This window comes from Bos grunniens, chromosome 18 (assembly GCF_055505025.1).
Source record: "Bos grunniens cultivar Pamir isolate PY7600 chromosome 18, Bosgru_T2T1.0, whole genome shotgun sequence".
Lineage (NCBI taxonomy): Eukaryota > Metazoa > Chordata > Mammalia > Artiodactyla > Bovidae > Bos > Bos grunniens.
Window position 1 is genome coordinate 26,183,747 of NC_141182.1, and position 6,000 is coordinate 26,189,746.

Below are 6,000 nucleotides of genomic sequence, written 5' to 3' on the forward strand. Positions count from 1 at the left end.
GTTAATGGGAGCTTTTCACCAGTTGGGAGGTTGTAATGAGGTGGGGAGGCTTCCTGGTGGCTTAGACAGTAAAAAATCATGCCTGTGATGCAGGAAATGCAAGAGACAAGGGTCCCATCCCTGGGTCGGGAAGATCCCCCGGAGAAAGGAATGGCAACCCACTCCAGTATTCTTGTCTGGAAAGTCCCATGGACAAAGTAGCTTGGCAGGTTGCAGCTCATAGGGTTGCAAAGAGTGAGACCCTGACTGACTGACTTAACATGCATGCACGGGCTGAACTCTGGTAATAGCCACCACATCCCCTGGCAAGACCACTGTACTTCACAAACATTTATCCTCATCTGGGCAAACAAACTGCTCTTCCAAATTGTCCAGAATTACCATCAACTCCCACCTCTCATCCATCACCAAGTCCAGCTGGCAGCTCACTTCCACCATCCTGTCTTGATTTAAGGCTGAATCATTTCCTCCTTAGCTTTTCTGTGGGTCCTTTTCTGCAGCCATTTCTTGGTTGTCAGGCTTACCATGTACTAACCAGTGTGTGTGTGTGTGTGTGTGTGTGTGTGTGTGTGTGTGTGTAGGAGGGTCCTTAACCTGGGTCAGTGTGCTAGAATTCAGTGGGTTCAGAACCTTGGGTAAAAAAAATTACATCTTTATTCACTAACATCTAAATGAAATTTAGCATTGCCTTCCGTTATGGATGAAGTAAGAAAAACAAAAGTAAAAACAAACAAAGCACGGTAGTATTAGTGGTCCCTGCGAGTTTGTCGCCTGTGGAAATCCCAGATATGTGTTTGTTACTTTACAGTTGGTCTTATTTCAAATGAGAAAAGTTTGCTCTCCAGAAGGACCAGCTGTTCTGAATGTTGGAGGCAGAAGGATCTGGTGGAATCCTCCTGACTTTGGACTTTTCCCCTTGGATTCCAGTCCCTACTCTGCCACCATGACGCCTCTGTTTAGAAGACTCTGAACCTGAGATTTGATACTTTTTATTTCCCCTAATAGATTCTAGGGGATATACCCCGAGGAATAAGAAAAACACACACACACATAAACCAATAAAGAAGCAACTAAACGAACAGGTGATGTACTTGCAAGCTTTACTTTTTGTTTTAGAAAGGACATCGTTTTCCGGATGCTTGAGGAAGCCTTCCTCTGTTTGACTGGACAATGACACGGAAAGCCCAAATGCTAGTATTGGGCTGACCCTGTGAATGGAGGGGCTGCCACCTCTGCCGCTCACAAGAGCACAACGTACAACAGAGGTTCCTGCGGATGGATTTCCAGCCCCAAAAAGCGCAATCCAGGCCCATGAGGAAAATCACAACTCCACACCCCTAACTGGGGACCAGTCTGTTCACTGAAAAAGTGGAAGAGGAGACCCAGACCACAGGGAGAGAGACAGGAGGGAGAAGGTGGCCCTGGTGGCAAGCACAGCAGACACCTGTGGCATTGCTGGAACCATCGTGGAGTCAGGCAGGGACTCACCCGAATTAGCTCAAGAATTGGTTACTTCTGCCAACACCATAATCCTTAGACCCTCGTCCTAATTTTCCATTTCCCCACTAATATCCTTTAGGGCAAAAGGATCTCCTCCAGGACCCCATGTGGCATTTCAGTTCAGTTCAGTCACTCAGTCATGTCTGACTTTTTGTGACCCCATGGACTGTAGTGTGCCAGGCCTCCCTGTTCATCCTCAACTCCCAGAGTTTACTCAAACTCATGTCCATTGAATCAGTGATGCCATCCAACCATCTCATCTTGTGTCGTCCCCTTCTCTCGCCTTCAATATTTCCCAGCATCAGGGTCTTTTCAAATGAGTCAGCTCATTTTTTCAAGTTGAGACATAAAGGACATATACTGAGTCTTGATAACATCCATTGCCATACAGTAACTATTGTCATGGTTCTTTAATCTCTCTCAGTTGAGGACAGTTCCTCAATTTCTTCTAGAAAATTATAGGCCAGTACTTTTGTAGCTTGATCCTCACTTGGGGGTTATTTGATATTTATTCATGATTTGATTCAGATAGTGTAGGCTTGACAGAAATATTGCAGAAATAATGCCACGTTCTTATAGCACCCATTCGGGTGACGTATCATTTCTATTGTCCTGTTTGCTGTTGCTGTTTAGTCGTTAAATCATGTCCAATTCTTATGCTACCCCATGAACTATAGCCCATCAGGCTCCTCTGTCCATGGGATTTCCCAAGCAAGAATGCTGGAGTGGGTTGCCATTTCCTTCTCCAGGGGATATTCCTGATCCAGGATTGAACCTGAATCTCTGCATTGTGAGGCGGTTCTTTACCACTGAGCCACCAGAGAAGCCTATCGTCCCCTTAACCTGAGGTACTAACTTCAGTCACTTGCTTATCATGGTGTGTGTGCTCAGTTGCTAAGTTGTGTCCAACTCTTTGCAATCCCATGGACTATAGCCTGCCAGACTCCTCTGTCCATGGAATTTTTCAGGCAGGAATACTAGAGTGAGTTGTCATTTCCTTCTCCAGAAGATCTTCCCAACCCAGAGATCAAAACAGAGTCTTCTGAGTCTTCTGAATTGGAAAGCGGATTCTTTACCACTGAGCCAACTGGGAAGCGATTATCATGGTAGTGTCTGCCAAATTTCTCCACTATAAAGTCACTCTTTTTACCTTTTTAAGGGATACATATTCTATAGGGAAGTGTTTTGAAAACTGTAATTATCCTGGTCCTCATCAGACTTCCCATTTGTTTCTTTATATTGATATGAAGGAAATGGCAACCCACACCAGTATTCTTACCTGGAGAATCCCATGGACTGTAGACTCTCAGGCTCCTCTGTCCATGGGGTCACAAGAGTTGGACACGACTTAGTTTCTAAACCACCACCATTGGTATGAATTCATAATCCATAGATTTCTGTTTTATTTATGAGTTATAATCAATTCTTGTCATTAGTTATTTTGGTGTTAAGACTGTCCCTTATTTGGCTAGTAGGAGTTCCTTCAAGCTGGTGCCTGTATCCTTTTGGAGTTCCATCATCCTTTGAGCACTTTCTTATTTTTTGGCACCAAAAAAAAAAAAAATGTTCCAAGTGCATCTTATACTTTCCCCGTCCCAGGCCAGGACACCTGGAATTTCTCCAAGGTGTCCTGATTCCTTTTAGTGGAGAAGAGTATTTAGAAACCAAGATCTGGGTGCAATGTATGCTCATTCTTTTTGGAATGAGCCTTCTCGGGTGGACTGAACTATATAATATATATATTCTATATATATGTAAAATGTGTGTGTGTGTGAGAGTACGTACATGAGTGCACTCACATCCACACACCTTCTATATTTATTTCTCTCTATATCTGTGTATATTGGAAACCATGAGTTAGGACTCCCTGCCTCCATTGCAGGGGGCATGGGTTGGATTCCTGGTCAGGGAAACTGAGATCCAGAAAGCATAAAACAAACAAACAAAAAGAATAAAGTAGAACATTTGTATGCAAAGCGCTTAGCACAATGTGGATTTCTCCATATCTCCAATTCCAGTCTAACACCATAGAATTCATCCTAGTTTTCCCCCTTCTCCATTCGTAACCCTCTTTTTCTGACAGCGGGCAACTTGGTATATGCAGGCCATTTTAGATGGAGGAGGGAGTGGTAAGAAAGGTCTCTCTGAGGAGGCAACATTTACGCTGAGACACGAAGATGCTGGGAGTGTTGTAGGCAGAACGCTGCAGTCCTTGTTGTGAGCAGAAGCCCACGGGTGTGTCTGAGGAGCAGCTGGAGTCCTGTAGGTGAGTCAGTAAGCAGATGACATCCGCCAGGTAAGAGGGCCTAGTTCAGGTAGCAGCACCCTGTGTGGTGAAGACTTCGATTTTTATAGTAACTGAGATAGGAAGCCACTGGAGCATTCTGCATGCAGGAGAGGAATCTTTTTAAAAGGGTTGCTGTGACTGAAAATATGGAAGCCGGGAGCCCAGTGGGAGACTCCTGCAATAAACCAATGGGTGAGCTACGGGGCTAGGAAGGTGGTGAGGAAAGGTCAGATTCCAGAATCATTTTTCAGGGGGAGCCAACGGAATCTGTAATAAATTAGATGTAGCATGTGGGGTGTGAGAGATCGGTGGTGGCATATGGTGCTCCATAAGTGCTTGTTAGGAAATGAATCAGTAGGAACCTCTCTTGGTGGTCCAGTGGTTAGGACTCCCTGCCTCTACTGCAGGGGGCATGGGTTGGATTCCTGGTCATTTCGGGATTCCTGAGATCCCGAAAGCATAAAACAAACAAAAAAAAGAATAAAGTAGAACATTTGTGTGCAAAGCGCTTAGCACAACGTGGAACATATAATAAACTAATCGTGATCACATGTTTTAATCAGTTGATGAATGGAGGTGCAAACTTACCCAGGAGGCTTCTTATTCCAACTCTGGCCCCATCCTAGCCTCCAGCAACCTTACCCCTGGAGCACAGCTACCCCTTTCAACCTGTCCCTCCCCACCCTTCCCAGTGAGTCAAAACTCCCACTTCCTCTGAGCCATGTCTCTGCAGGATGTGGGTGAGCATCTGATAAACTAATAATTCACAATAAGGTATTGATATCTAGCGAGATGCCTACTCCTCCCAGAAGCATTCACATTTTCTAAAAGGTGGCAATTTATTTACTAAGCACTGGGTAAGGGTGGAGTCTCTGACAGCATAGCAGGGTGTTGAAGGAGGTCATTTTGTTCTGGCCAGTACTCAAAGGACAGCTTATAGAGGTCTGGGGTTTCCTTGAAGGGGTCCAGCCCAGGGCCAGCCTGCATTCCTCCCCTCTTTTGCCTCCCACAACAACCTGGGTATTTCCCGCCTCCATTTACCACAAGAACCACTTGGCTAGAAGACCACAAGTTCTAAGTGCTTTCCCCAAGATGGTCAGGGCTTGGTTTAGCTGCCCTGGCCCTTCGGGAGCCCCCATCTGTGGGATGGCTCAGCAGGGTGGTCTTCACTCATCAGGCTCCTCTCCCCAAGAGAGACTTAAACCTTGAGGTCACTGGGCTGAAGTCCTGATTGTTTGCAAAATTGGTTTCTGAGCAAGGCTGGTTTAAGAGGCCAGACCACAAAAGCACAATGAGGTACCATTTCAGACCCATTGGTGAAACTGAATAATCAGAGTTCAATCCATTACACCTGTAACTTGCCTTCACCAATCAAGGTAATTTGTTGCTACAAAATCCCTTGCATGTCATTCAAGTTGCACGTAGCCCAGGCCCAGACAATAAGATTTTTGCTGGAGTTGTTTCCCAGGAACTTGGAGTCAGCTGTGTTTAGTTAGAGCTGAGCAGGTTAAGACTGGATGGGACTGTTAGGGGAAGCACACTGATTGAAACCACCCACCCTGGCCAGGCACCATAGCAACCATTTGCATGACTTGTTTTACGACAGGAGGTCCTGGTAAGGAACATGGAACTGATAAGCCTCCACCAACCAGAAAAGTTTGGGAAAGATCAAAAGGAGACACCACGTGTCTGACCACCTCCCAGAATCCTTCTCTCTGGCATCCATCTTGGCTGAACAAGGAGTGCACCACCAGGAAGGACTCTGAGTCAGAATGACTGGCTAAAGACAACCCAGAAACTAATCCCATCACCGTAAAACCCAAGACTGCAAGCCATGTGACAGAGCTGTTCTCCTGGGTTCCCTTACCCTACTGCTCTCCACTGGGATGCCCTTTCCCAATAAAATCTCTTGCTTTGTCAGCACATGTGTCTCCTCAGACAAGTCATTTCTGACTGTTAGACAAGAGCCCAGTTTTGGGCCCTGGAAGGGGTTCCCCTTCCTGCAACAGGACCGCTGATCCTCCAACTGAGTGTGCGCGAGTTTCTGCTCAGTGACCTTTTGATGTCAGATGGCCAAAAACTCCACCCTTAGATCATGTTAAGTGCCTCCATTTTTTTCCTTTTTATTTAGTTTTTTCTTTTCCATTATGGTTTATTACAGAATATTGAATATAGTTTCCTGGGGTATACAGTAGGATCTTGTTGTTTATGCA

General features: G+C 45.5%; 1 long non-coding RNA gene across 3 annotated transcripts; it reads left to right on the plus strand.

Moving 5' to 3' along the window:
* Window positions 1-3,441: 3,441 nt before the first annotated feature.
* LOC147353319 (uncharacterized) lies at window positions 3,442-5,710 on the plus strand. 3 transcript variants are annotated; one of them, XR_015145530.1, is made up of 2 exons: window positions 3,442-3,766; window positions 5,394-5,710. It is a non-coding gene; the product is annotated as an uncharacterized LOC147353319 (long non-coding RNA). The 3 variants fall into 3 exon arrangements; XR_015145529.1 differs by lacking the exon at window positions 3,442-3,766 and adding an exon at window positions 4,285-4,618; XR_015145531.1 differs by lacking the exon at window positions 3,442-3,766 and adding an exon at window positions 4,285-4,527.
* Window positions 5,711-6,000: the final 290 nt, after the last annotated feature.